This window comes from Phasianus colchicus, chromosome 1, assembly GCF_987193195.1.
Source record: "Phasianus colchicus chromosome 1, bPhaCol1.hap1.1, whole genome shotgun sequence".
NCBI classification, from domain to species: Eukaryota; Metazoa; Chordata; class Aves; order Galliformes; family Phasianidae; genus Phasianus; species Phasianus colchicus.
The window spans coordinates 157303292-157318293 of NC_143436.1; positions in this window are offsets into that span (position 1 = coordinate 157303292).

The window sequence follows — 15002 nt, forward strand, 5'->3', positions numbered from 1 at the left end:
TTGCTCAGAGTTAATCATTAGAAAAAAAAATAAGAGCTTGCTGTTATAATAATTTCAGAATATCTGTTTCTTCAGTGATTTTGCAGACAGTTACAAGTGAATTTACACTTCACCAGACAAATTTGTAGTTGAAAACCCAAGTAGAGTCTTTCAAACCCAGCTCAGATATACCGTGTAAGCGAGAATTTCAGCCGAGCGTTCGGGAGCTTTTGTTAAGAGATCCTTCCTCTGCAATGCAGTTCTATGAACATCTCACAACGGAGGACTTGAGAGCTCAGGTCACTGTCCCACAGAGCGAAAAATATGGGAAATAAAAGGTGGAATGGGATTGCCTGGAGGTGGATATGTGAAGGATACCTTACACTATGCTCAGGCACTGATAAGAGAAGCGCCATGCCCTGTGCTGGAAAGCGTGTTGCCAGGTTTAATGGAAAAGGGTTAAACTTTCTGAAACTATGTAAATGCTCCAGGTTCTGGGCGGGCAAAGATCCAGACATTCTCGGTAAATGTAGGCTTGATTGCTTTGAACTCCCTTGTTCTTTGCATTCCTCTTCGCTTAGTAGTGCTGTACCCATTAGGGAAGACGGGAGAAAACAAGAACAAATGTCAAGTCCTCATTGGGGCGGTTGGAGCCTGGCAGTGGCAGAGCCCAGTGCTGCCTCGTGTGAGAGAGCAGCTGGGGCAGAGGAGCATGGGTTGCCAGATGGGATGGAGATGGGCTCCACTTTTAATGAGTTCTACTCTACATGAGGTGTGCCTGTTAGGGGCACCCCTGTGTCTCTCTATCCTTGTGAGGAGGAGGACTGGCATTTGTGGGGACCTGTACCTCATGTAGAGGCAGGAGAGGAGTGGTAGGACACGGATGGGTTGTTTCGTAATGACGAGGTGAGGGAGACCTGAGGACATCAGCAGGCTGTAAGCTTCACAAAGATTTCTGATAATGATTTCAGGAGCTTTTTAGCACACTCGGAGGCTGATTTTAAGCCAGCAAATACTCAGTTTGTTTTCTCACATCAACTTTCTAGAGAAGTGGAAATGAATTTCCTTCCTGGCAAATTCATTTTTTGGCCTCCCATTAGAATCCATCTCCGCAAGGGAAAAAATGGTTTCTCATTTTACATTTGATTGTCAAAAGAGAGCCGGTGTGATACTTTTACCTCAAGGAATCATTCCTCCCCTTCTTGCTCCCCACCAAGCACCATGGTAGGAGCCACCAGGTACCATGGCAGCTCCTGACGGGCCTTGCAAATGCCACTTGTGGCTCTGTAACACAGCACCGCCACAAAGAGGAATGTAGCAGGGTGACTTTCTGCTCAAGTGAATGTGGGAGTCATGAAACGATAGTCTGCTGCTGTGTACTTTATCTGCTTTAGCTTACAGAAGTGTCTTCTTCAAAGGCACACTAGACTGACATTTTTCATTTTCCTTTATACAAAATGGTGTGATAGGCCCTATGGAAAAAAAGGATATTCTTCCTAAAATAATGAATGGCACTTCCTTATTAATTCCAACAGGTAATTTAAATAAAAACACGTTTCGACTTCTTTCTCTTCTTACATTTCAGTAGTCACCTGTTTCCACCTTTTTGCTCTGCTGTCCAAAGAGTTACCAGCAGAAAAATACGTCTGGTTCCCCTTGCATTGGATTTTATTGTGAAGCATGTCCAGAAAATAAGTTTCATGTTTGTAATCCCCCTGTATGCCTTCAGACAGTTGTGTAAATACTTTTTGTTTCCAGTACAGTCCTTCAGGAACCCTTTTCCATATGGCTAGGAGTGGTTAGTGCATCTTCTTCAAACCAGCTGGATGTTCTCTGTCACTGGAATTCAACAGGCACATTTTATCAGGTAGAAAGCTCCTAAATGATGTGACTCTAGCATCAGAGAACTGAATTTGACAGTGTTTTAGAATATAAAGCTATAAACAGTGCAAAACAACCAATTTCTCTACAGGCCAAGGAAGAATTGCAAAGCTTAGTAAATACAAAACAAGTGGTGTTAGCAAGCTTCTCTTTTGCACAGTTAAAACGGGGCAAGATGCATTGTTTGAAGTTTATTAAGATTACTAAAAACACCCAGATGCAGTTGTATTTGTGGTTTGTTTTTATCCTTTAGCTAAACATATTTTTCTTCCAACGTAAAATGAGTAAGTTAGAATAGCAGTGAAGGTTTGTGACAACTAAATAAAGGCATGTAAACTTACCCACAAATAACCTTTGATTTTTTTTTTTCCAGCAAGAGGTAAAGATCCTACCATGTCTGCATTTTCTGTGTTTTGACTGAGTCAGTCCGCACCGTGTAAGGCCTAATTACAGATTAATTATATAGATCTGTCTATGCAAGGATCTGTTCAAGTATTTTCTCTCAAATTTAACTTGAGCATGTGTGTATACACTTGCATGCATCAGTCTGATTTGCTATTTATCAAGGCCAGTGCTGACTTGGCGGAACAGATGCTTCAAGATGGAAACTTCAACTGCTCATTACTTGAATTCTTGGATTAAGAATCATCAACCTGTCTGGAGGAAACAAGACATCTTACTCAGTAGCTGAACCCAATCTTTACTCAGGTTTTAAGGAGTCTTAATAACTTTTGTTAACAGACTCCTGTATTTTGGTTTCAGGTACATTTCAAGTATTTTCAGCTTCTCTGGGAAGAGGAAGTACAGAAAAATCTCTTAGTGTTCCCAATCCCATTTTGTGACCTTTATAGGCCTAATGTGCAGACTGTTTATTACAGCAGGCCTTTTTGAGAACAGGTCACTGACTCAGCTGTAAGACACAAGTGTTTCCTGTAGTTTCATCGGTTGTCATGCAGCTTCTCAGCATTGACTTGTTGCATAGCAGGGCCAGAAACTACAACAGCATGCTCCTTAAGCATGTTGTTTAATTATTTATGTACTAGTAGTGCAGATGAAAATCTGTACGAAGTATAATCACAGAAGATTAATTAAAATACATACTTAGAGAATAACATTTATGATTTTTGAAAAGGTGGTTTGTCTGCCACTTGGAATTTTTGGTAGAAACTACCACCACCCTTTTCTTCTGCCTTACCTAAGGAATGCTGAGGCTACCTGCTTTGTAAAAGCAAGTGCTGTTGGCAGCATTTGTTAGCGATGGGTGGTCCTACACTGGTGTTTAACTGCTTGAATATGAGATAAAACCACATTCTTCACTACTAAAGAGAGCATTTTTGGCTCCAGAGTGTTTATGCTGAAAATTTGTTTGCAAACATTAACACTGTAAAATTGGCATGCTTGCATGCTTTGGCTGAGGTCTCCTGATCAGAGAAATAAAGTAGAATGGTTGGGTTTTGTGAAGTACTGCTTCATCAGATGGGAGATGGAGCCTTTATGGACTTGGACATAGCAGAGGCAATGGTCTGGCTAGATAGGCTAGGAGGTCATTAAAACAATTACATAATACTTGTTTAAGAACCTCTCAGCATAGTAAGGAAGGGCAGTGAATACTCATTTGGAACTAAGTCCTGATGTTGAGAGCAAAAATAATTAAGGGATGTGGTCAGAAAAAAAATCCTTCACCTCTTATGCTGAACTCTTTCATGTAGGGGAAGTAGGATAAGATCCTTAATCAACTGCCTATAATATGCAGAAAGAAGATCCTAGGGCTTTGGATCACAACATCTTCACAATACAGTGTGCTGCTAGGAGCATTAAAGAGACCTTGTCAGACCACTTTGGCTACCCAGAGAAGCTATTGACCCTACATGGCTATGTTTCTTGTGATAGCTATACTGTCACATTCAGAGTGAATCTAAACTTCAGCGTGTCATGCAGCTACACCCTTAGTAGTGAAGCAGGAGAACTAATGCTATTGGTGACAACATCTTTGCAGTTTTTAAAATTAAGTAGTCTTTGTACTCAAACAGTTTTGCATCCAACAATTTAGAGAAATTTATAACCAGCAGATCCAACAACCGATCAAAAACATGGATATTTTTGGCAAACATCATAAAACAATTATTTAAACATGCTGCCTTTAATCAGCTGAAAAAACTGGAACAGAAACAGTTGGTGATATAAAAGGGCTAAGTTTAAAACAGTGAAAGAAACAGTAGGCTAAATTAGCCAGTAGTGAATAATTAGGCAGAGCCTGAATGAGGTGAGTACAAGCACTAAAGTCAATGACTGCAGGGAAGCTAGTTTTAAAAAAAAACACTTCCCTAAAAGAACAGCCCCTTTCCTTCTGCCTCTTCAGAGTGGATTTTGAAAAGCAGTTATAATTATAGATACTCAAGAGCTCAGAAAATAAAAACAAAAACACAAGTAAAGTGAATATAAACATGACAGTATAGAGATTATGGAAAAATAATATGGAAGAAAAAGATATTTAAGAAGTCGATGGCCTTCATTGAAAAGAAATTTTTTTTAAAAAGGTCCATAAAATGCATTAAGAATTCTAACATTTGTCTGTTTTTAGACAAAGAAATGTAGAACTATTGATAAGCAAGCAGAAGGAACATGGTGAATATTCCTGTGCTGTACTTTAGAAAAGAGTAGGTAATGTGTTTCTATCATATGATAATGACAGAATATTTTCCATTTCAACAATAATTCAAGAGCACATTAAAACAGCTACTGTTGATACTCTTTATATTGGTATGTCTGGATAACTTCACACCAAGAACTTTAAAAGAGTAGTCAGTGAGCTTTCAGGATTAATATTCACTAATTGTTAGAACACTAGGCATATTCCTGAAGACTGTTCAGAAAGCTAGAGTTAAAACCAATACTTGAAAGAAAATGTAAAATGAAATGATGCTGGTAATTATAAGTTTGCATTGAAACATTGACTGTGGGCAGCTTAACGTTAATAATCAATGCTGGGATTTATTAATATAGAAAGATAATGCAATTTAGGCCCAACCTATGCTTGTGAAAAACAAGACCTAGTCAAACTAGCGTGAATAAAGTTGGTCACAAAAGATTAGAGTTTGTATAAAACATTTTTATAAAGTATATCACTTGATTTAGCTCAATATTTTTGACTAAAATTTGCTAATCATCAAGTCTCAGTATTTTCAAATAGGACTTTTAATTACAGGGATTGGCTTATAAGTTAAACTACTTTCTTTTTTCAAAGACTTAGAATAAAACGTAATTAATCAAATCTGTTGAAGAGATGAAAAGTCAGGGACAAATAAATAATGAAGGCAGGAAACCTGTCTATTGAAATAACAAACCATTCACTGGTATGTTGGATGCTGCTGAGCAATGCATCTTCTGATACAGATGTATATGAAGACATGGAAAGGACCTGGGCTGCATAATAACTAGTTAACTCAAGGTGATTCCTTTGTCATCCAAGGAGGATGTTTAGGTGCCTAATCAGATTATACACATCCAATCGTATAGGTATTATACCATAAGTGGCACTGGAGAGTTTTACTGAAATAACCTTTTTCACATACGCAGTTCAAGAGGGTGTGAAATCTCTTTTCTCATGCTTAGTTTTTGAGCTTGCACTCAGTTGTAGTGTTCTATGAATTGACCGTGTGTAGTCGATGGTGATCTCCAGCTGCAGGCAAACATTACTTCCCTCTGAAGGTACTGACAATGCTGTAAATTTAGGTGTTCATTTTAGGAAGCTGTTTTCAGTCTTTCCGACTTACAGCCACATTTATTTTTTGCATTAAAGATAAAGAAAGCTTGGATAAGAATGAATTTAAACTTTTGCCAACAGGTTTGCTTTTCTTTGCTGTCTCTTGAGAAAAATAAGCTGATGCTTTAGAAGGATGTTTTCAGTAAACACTTTAAATTTATGTGCAATATAGATGCCTAAACAGAGCAGAAAATAAGATAATGAATTTTTTGAGCTATCAGACAAAGATCTACCAGGGCTAGAAGTTGAATGGCTGAAGTGAAATCTAGACAATTTTAAGCTGGATCATGTCTCCCAAAATGTGGTTGTTTGATCATCACTGTTATGTTCTGGATGAGTTAATGATCACTTTTTTCTTAGTATTTGAGAACTACTCTAAAGCAGCTTATAGATCACTAATGACATGGACACCACAGCTCAGGATCTTCCTGATTTAGAAGTACACTTGCAGTGTACTTTTATTGCTTTATTTCTGCTGCTGTGCACCCCAATTCCATGACATATTTACAAGAGCTGCAACAACTAAAAGGAGCTCAGAAAATGTAGTTGTCTCCTGTCTACTTAACAGTGTGTTTCTGGTAGGAAAAAAAACAACGCAAAGCAAAACAAAAAGAGTTGGAAAAAGCCAACCCTTCTGCTATCAGGAATAGCTGTAGCAGCAGCAAAAAGAGGATTTTCAGTTAGTCAGAAGATACTGAAATTACGACAGGGTTCTCTCTTGCTTAATGATAAGGGTAATAACTCAGATGACCCTCACATTTTTGAACACATCCTGGCAGTTTGATTGACATTTTTGAAAAAAGAGGAAGTTTAGGAACCAGCAAGTGATTTCCACAAATGTCAATAGTAAGTACCGATTTTTCATTCATCTGTCGTAAGACTGTGAGCTTTGACCTCCACTGAAAGCACATTAAACATCTCTAACTGGACATCACTTGTCAGGAAGGGAAGCTGCAGAGAGTCACTACAAAAGTTTACTTCAGACTGAAGTGGAAGCATGAATTGGGTGTTCAAAAGAGGTTTCCTATGAAAGCTTCTGAAGGTGTACCTCATTTATCATCCCAATCACACCATAGAGGAATGTCATTTTGTCAGCACACAGTTTTAAATCCTGATCATAGCCAAAACTCCTGAAGTCAGAGTATGTATTTGTACTCACCAGTGAAATTAAAATTGAGAACTATTGCTGGTATTAGAGGCCATCACAAGCTGTTCGCTGACCAGTAAGAAAGACAGATGAACCATATACCACTGATCTCACTCAGAGGTTCTCCTGCTCCACAATGAGGAAACTGAATGGCCCTCCTAAAATGTTGCTGCACACGAATACAAGCCTTATCTCCTGTTCACCTGGAGGCTTATGGAGATGCTGACAGTGTTCTGCTTGCTGGATAGGGGAAGTTCTGTATTGCTAATCATGCGTGTAGAGAAAAGGCATAGCTGCATCCTCCTTTAAGGTTTCTATTTGTCTCATGATGAACTCCTTCCATTAAGAAAGCAACTGCCTCCACACAGTTTGTCTAGTTTCATTTAGTTATGTGAGATACGATCAGAAGATGTAGACACTGGAACATTCTGGAAGTAAGATGATAAGGGAAAAGTGACAGTGATTACTGGTGATGACTGAAGTGCCTTAGAGCTGACATACATCTATCCAAGTGCACGCAGAAATGGTGCTCTTCACAAATAAAGAATGTAAGTTAATTTGTAAATTAAAAATAATACATAAATTTTATAGAAGGTGAAATGTCTAATTACATAGAAAATTATTATATATATCACCTTAGTTGATCTAACTATATTATTCACCTGTATTCTGAGTGCATTCACTTTCAAGGTCTATTATAATTCTTTTAATTTTAGTTCTCCGACATATTAAATAGTGCATTATTTCAAATAATATACAATATATTTAAGTTAAATTAACATGATCTTGCTTCCTTTTCCCCCACGATTTTTAGCCTTCCTCAAAATATTTAAGGAGTGATGAGCAGAAGTGAATTACTTTTCAGTGAGAAAAACAGGAAACACTTTGTTAATATATTGGCACTCAGAGCTTTGAGTGTTACTCACATTGTTTTCTACAAATTATGGGAAAACAGCAACACAGAATTCAGGAAACTAGTCAGTTTTATTTGAAACATTTAAAAGGTACTTATTTATTCAGTTATATTTCAGGATATTATTCTCCAAAAAGATAGATTTAAATTGCACCTATTTGTTACCATCAGCTTAACCAGGGTTTCCACCTGATAAGAGTTTAACAGTTGAGATTTTTGTCACTTCTCTTTGAAAATGATGTATGAAATACTGAAAATAAATAAAAAAAGGAAATGTTTACTTTCAGAACAAAAGACCATATTAAAAAGCTTTCTCCACTTTAATGATATTATTTAAATTTATGTTTTAAAACCAGATAAAAATATTTATTTATAAGTCCATGTTTGGCCTGCAGGTATTCTTGCTGGATGACTTAATGGAAGGTCGGTCTATGTCTGTTGTGTTATGGTATGGAAAACAGTATTTCATGAATGTACAGCCTGTTTCAAATGTTTTTACCTGACTGGTTCATAACATGCTTAGTTAAAGCTAAGGAGCCAGCTTATTCATGAACTCATAAGTAATGTGGCAAGTTGGGTGAGGCAAGACTTCAACAATACATCTTAATCCCTGAGCTGCTTGGAAAATATAAATAAGATAAAGGAGAGAAGTTGATTCACTCTTTTAACAAAGCAGGGCTTCTTTCTTTCCTTTCTTGAGATTTTTTTACTTTAGATTACTTGCTCTCTAGATGACCAAAGATTACTCTGTGAAGAGAGGACTGACAAAATACAAAGCTTCTTTTTAGTGCATAGAAAGCCTTGCTTCTGTGCAACTCAACAGTAAAGCCTAATGATTCATAAAGCTGATACTCAGTATAGGCTATGAAGTACCATAAAATACCACCTAATCAAATCTAACCTCTAGAAAAAAAACACACATTTTATGCAGAAAAGAAACAAATATTAAAAGATGGCAAGAACAGGATGAAAGTCTCCTCTTGTTCTGAAGCATTTCAGTGCGGCACTATAATTTTTCAAATTCTGAGTTATGAACTCAGATATGGCATCACTGAAAGGATGTAAGAGTGGAATGGAAAGAGGATGTAAGCTCTTTTCCTTGTACCTCATGTTAGCATTGCCAAGTCTTGTGGATAGAGCAGCTTGCAGTTACACAAACCGGCTTTCATCAATGCCACATCTATATCCGTCCTTGTACTTTTAAATCTTACACTGAAATAATTATTTGAATATAATGAAATTCACCTATGAGATAATTATTAATCACAGTAGGGGCAGATCAGCTTGGTCCCCAGTGTTCTATCAGCAGAAGCATTTTGCAATGATTATTGCAGCACTTCCAATCCAGGTGATGTTATTTATAGTACAAAACAGTGGCAATAAGCCTTCCTGGTATCTAATTTAAGAAGAACTAAAAAAGGCTCTGTGTTCTTTATCCAAAGGACATTGTGGTACCATTTAACTGATCTCATGTCAGTTTTTCTTTGAAAAAATATTGCAGTGACAGAGACTATGGTGCAATGCCTGTTTCCCTCTGCTCTGAATGAAGGAGTGAAAACAGTGCTCATGAAAAGCCAATTATCACCATGGCTGAACAAGTTGCTTATTCACACTGAGTTATGCAACTTAAGGAATTCCCCTCTACAAAGACACTGCTAAACATTAATGCATTATATTTTTAAATACCACCTTCAAGCAGATGCTATGGCAGAAGAATTTGCTGAATTGTATTACATCTGCTCTTAGTGGCTGCCTAAATCTAAAAGTAAGCGCTAAGCTTTGCAAAGTTAAGCATTGAAATAGTCATGCTATTCATACTCTCTTTGTCTAGTGTTTATTATTTCTTAAAGTTAGGTGCCTAAGAATGGAGTAAATGAAAGCTAGCATACTCTGTGTTCAGCACCTTGTCAGCACTTAAGAGCAGACAGTCTGGAGGAGGTGTTTCAAGCCAATAGACTGGAAGGTCTGGATTTTTTCTTGTCTGTTTCCTTCCAAAGCCAGACGTCATTCCCTTCTTCAGAAATGTTCCCATCATTATCTTGTCCAGAAGTCAAGCTCTATGAACACACCAGGAGGCTCATCAAATTCAATCCCGTCTTCTATCTGAGGGAAAGGGGAACATACTTCTATAGAAGCAGTGTAACTGCTACAAAGCGCAGTGAAGCCAACAATTATGGCAGCACTGTTTGGACTGTTCCACTATGTATTCAATAGGTGAATATCCCTTGAAGAAGGAAGTAGTGAACACAAGCATCCCCTACTGCTTAGTACTTAGAATAACGATTGTAAGAGGAACAGAGTTCCAGTTCATGGTCCAGTGAATAGGTGTTCCAAATCATGCTTCTTCTTATTGCCAAGCCCAGCAATTAGTATTTCATGCAGAGTGAAGCACTGTACTGTCATTTCCCTACGTATGACCTTACAGTGAGACTAAACATAGCCATGACTGGAACAAATCTAGATGGTCACTGAGAATCTTTGTATAACTGTGCTCATGGTACCACTGTGGTTGAGTGGCGCCAGACCTGAGTTTTAAGCATGTTGAAGTTACAACTTTGTGTTTTCAGAAATTAAGTTGGAGTAATAACAATAAAAAGCACATGAAAGGATAACTGAAAAAATAATAACCGTAGGTAGCAAAGTAGATCAAGAATTCCTATTTCCAAAGGCATCCAATAATCTGAAAGCCTGCAAATTAAAGATACTGAGCATTTAAATGGAAACTAGTACAATCATTCAAATCAGTAAGTATGCGGCTGTGCACTGTAGATCCATGGCGACTTTGCATGGTGAACTTGAGTACCTGAAGACGGGACAGTAGAGCAGACAAGCCCATGACGGTGATGCAGAACAGCACAGCATTTTTAAATGACATGAGACTTTATTTGCATTTCCTTCAGTCAGCTTTAAGATATCTGTTCACAGAAAAATGTTTTGCTTTGTATTAAAAATAAGCGTGATCTAAAACAGTCTCACTTGCATGTGTTCTAGAATATATATATGTATATTTCACTTTACAAAATAATAGTGAATCATCAAAGATTCATAAGAACTTCACATCATGTGTTTCTTTGTAATTTCATAGAATTTAATGTCCCTAAGTCAGTCAGAGATTTCAGAATTGTTACCATAGTGTAAAACTATGACAAACAAAGGTTTCAGCATGGACAGATTTAAAGTGGCACGTCAGAGTGTAAGAAGGTCTATATTTCATAGGATTGGCTATTTTGTTTTCATGGACAACAGATCTAATCAGTCCACTTGGTTACCTTAGGGGAGATTTCAGACAGCTCCATTGTGTCGGGAGGGCACCCTGGCTGTGCACTAAGATTAGCTTGTAGAGATTTTACAGAGTTGAGAAAGAAAGGTAAGCCCTCTCCCGCTGCTGATAAACACTGTTATTGTTCTCCATTCCCTGCTGAATGGAACAAGTGCAATTCTGTGAAGTTAATTACTGCAATAATGAAAGAAGTGACACAAAATGACAAGGAATGTGCTAATTCAGTAAGACTTAGTCATTGACAAATTATTCCCTTTACTGCTCGTTGTTACTGTCAGGCACGTACGCCTTTACTTGTAAATACTAAGTAGATTTTTTTGGACTTAGTATTTAAGTAACGAGTTAATAAAATAAAGATTAATGTGTAAGTAGTGGTGCCTATTGGTCTCTTAGTTGTCTGTTCCATACCTGAGATCTGAGATGAAGTATTGGAAAGAAATGACTTGGCCATCCCTGCAGGACATAGAACTTCTTTCTTTTGAATGTCCAAGAATGAAGTCTCACTCAGATTTTATTGATACATTAAGATAATTTGACTCCCAGTAAGGAAGAGATGGCCAATGAACCAGACTGCACCAGAACCCTTTATTTCTTCCTTGCTTGCACTTTTCACAGCGTCACAGGAGAGATGAATGATACTAGTACTTGTGTGAACATAGCTCTGGGTGACAACTTGTGAAATCCCTGCTTACATGGCTCCACGCTCCACTCACTGGCACTGGGAACTGTGCAGTTAGAAATCACAGTGCCTGAGAACCCTGAGAACACAGTGCAATGACTCTCCTCTGTGATGGCACTGTACTGTGATGGGAAGCATAACCCTGGGCACAGAAACAACCCTTTTTCATGATCTCAGAACTCAGTGGGAATACTTCCAACTCTTTCTTTTACAAAGGCCACTGCATTTAGGTAACAGTCCTGTTTAAAATCCACATACAAATGCAAGGTTACAACTTTCTCGTAGAAATTGAGTACTACATTGCCATGTCTTAATAATAATACAAAATTCTTCTGAAGAACTCAGTAAGAAATCAAAAGAGAAAGTCTATGCTAAAATACATATCTCTAAAATTATGATAAAAAGGAGCATTGGGAATTGCTAACAATTTCAGCTGCAAAACTGAATAATCTAAGTAATCCTTCTTCTATTTAACCAAGAAGGAAAAATGAAAAGACTTTCGTTGAAATGCAGTCATAAATTCCATCCATAAGTCTTTTCCTGCAATTAAGTTACATTTACTGATCCACTACTCCTTAAAAGAAGCATTAACACAAAGACTTCAATTATTCATGGTCAAACAGTTGATTCTATTGCTTCAATCAAAGCAGCATTCTCTCATACAGTGGTTATTTCTGTAGTATCTTCAAAAAGGGCACAGTCTATGAAAACATGTAAGTTTCTGAGTAAAAGCTATTTCCACGATCAATCCCAAGTTTTTGCATTTCATACTTCTGCCATTTCTTGCTTTCATGGGGATGATTTTTTTGTGTATTCCCTTCATCCCTTTAAAGATGAGATGACTAAAATTCACCCTTTATTTGAATGCAGTTCCAATGTCTTGAGAAAAAGGAGACTCTGAAAAGAGAGGAGAAAAAGGAAAAGAAAGGAAAGGAAAAGGAAGGAAAAGGGAAAAGAAGGAAAAGGGAAAAGAAGGGAAGGGAAGGGAAGGGAAGGGAAGGGAAGGGAAGGGAAGGGAAGGGAAGGGAAGGGAAGGGAAGGGAAGGGAAGGGAAGGGAAGGGAAGGGAAGGGAAGGGAAGGGAAGGGAAGGGAAGGGAAGGGAAGGGAAGGGAAGGGAAGGGAAGGGAAGGGAAGGGAAGGGAAGGGAAGGGAAGGGAAGGGAAGGGAAGGGAAGGGAAGGGAAGGGAAGGGAAGGGAAGGGAAGGGAAGGGAAGGGAAGGGAAGGGAAGGGAAGGGAAGGGAAGGGAAGGGAAGGGAAGGGAAGGGAAGGGAAGGGAAGGGAAGGGAAGGGAAGGGAAGGGAAGGGAAGGGAAGGGAAGGGAAGGGAAGAGAAGAGAAGAGAAGAGAAGAGAAGAGAAGAGAAGAGAAGAGAAGAGAAGAGAAGAGAAGAGAAGAGAAGAGAAGAGAAGAGAAGAGAAGAGAAGAGAAGAGAAGAGAAGAGAAGAGAAGAGAAGAGAAGAGAAGGAGAAAAGGTGGGCATTTACAGTTACCTGAGAGAACATTTATTGTTATGCAAAACTTATAAGTGAGGAAAAAAACCCAGGAAAGTGCAAAATTTACTCTGTGGAACAAAGTTGGTGCTTCCCATGCTGTCAGCAGAGGGCTTAAAGAGCTGCAGAGGGTCTAACATCTGCCAGGAACCACACCTAGCTCTCCTCAGTGCTGTGACCTTCAGCAATATCCTTGCTCTTCCATAATACTCAGCTACCATCCATTTGCACTAGCAACGCCGTCCCCAAGAGTTAGCACCTTGTACTGCTGCCCAGCTGAAGACTGAAATGCCCCAAGTGTAACTGCCTTATTAAGCTATGGAAGCATGCATTTCAAAGGTCAAGAGTTCCCAACCAATCCTGGGAATTTAAGAAGGGGATAATATTGCCCAAAGACACTAAGCAAAACTTGATCTTCTGGAGATATTTATTTCATTTGCAAAGGTCAAGAATGAATACAGATTGTCTGTGTGCTTTGCTATAAGAAAATTCCAGGGATATATTTCTTTGACTCAGTAAAGTCTGGCATGTGTTCTGTTAAATGCAGTGTTAACACAGAGATATGTTCTTTCCTCAATAGACATCCCTAATGAGAGTAGCCCTGAAAGATGACAGGATGTTGCAGTCTCATACTGTTGTGTATAAATCTGTTTTTCAGCAGAATGACAATTGATGCAGTTACGCAACATCATAAATACTTCTTCAAAAAGTACCACGCAGCTTCTAGAAAGTCACGCTCTCTGCCTTGTGTCTTCCAAAGGCATGGAAGCACGGCATGGACATCTGGAAGCTTAAGTGGAGTTAGCCTTCCTTTTTCCTGGAACTAGATAGCACATAAAATGATAACTGAAACTGAAAATAACGAAGTCTGAGAGGTTGCAAATCTTATCTCAGAGATACTGACAAATACTCAGACAAGGAATGTAAAATTTGCAGCTGTTCCTCTTTTCCAAGGTTTCATTGCTATTTTATACAGAAATTCTTGGAAGGGAGGAAGACTGCATATCCCAATGATATATAATTTCTTTGCACAGAAAATATTTAGAAACTACAAATTCCAGTGAAGTATGACCACAGGATTCAGCAGCACACTTTAAAAGTAGTGCATTTTTTAAAAAAACCATTTCATATTTTCAATTTCTTTGATTTCCTTGATGTGGTAGAAGCCTTTTGCTTCTAGCAGGAAGCAGAAATGTGAGAAAGCAATTACACTGTAAAAAAAACTACTGAAAGGTTTTTACCTTTCTAAACCAACTATACCTTCTTCTTTCCTGTTCAACCTATACACTTAGGAAACTTTACACTTAAGTAACACCAACTTAGTGTATCAAGAAATGTACTAATGGATAGAGAATTTTCTTTCGTTTTTCTCTTTGGTTTGAAAAAGAGGAACTGAAGGTGATTATATGGGTTGGGCAGTTCAGTCACAAGTTTCTTATATGCATGACTACCCTTTGAAATTTCTTTACTTCATTACTTTTGACTCATACATCATTGACACAAGACCTACTGCAATGGGAAACTATAATGACCATTTCATGAAGAATAAGTCTCGAATAATTCATTTTGCAGCCATGTTTGCAGGAAATAGCATCAGTCAAAATACTGTACAGGTAATACAACAGAACCTTTTCATTACTTAAAGAGCAAATATTTATTAATTTTTACTGTAGGGCTCATTGTTGTTGAGGGCTCATTGAATAGTTAAGCAACATTCTTGTTTTCATTTTTCAAAAGTTTTCTTCCTCAATAATGAACTGTAGCCTTAGTTTAATGATGAGAGACAAGAAAAATACAGTCTTCACCGGGAAAAAAAGTGTACACATGGAGCAGGTTTTAGATGAACTTACCAAGAGCATTATGAATTGT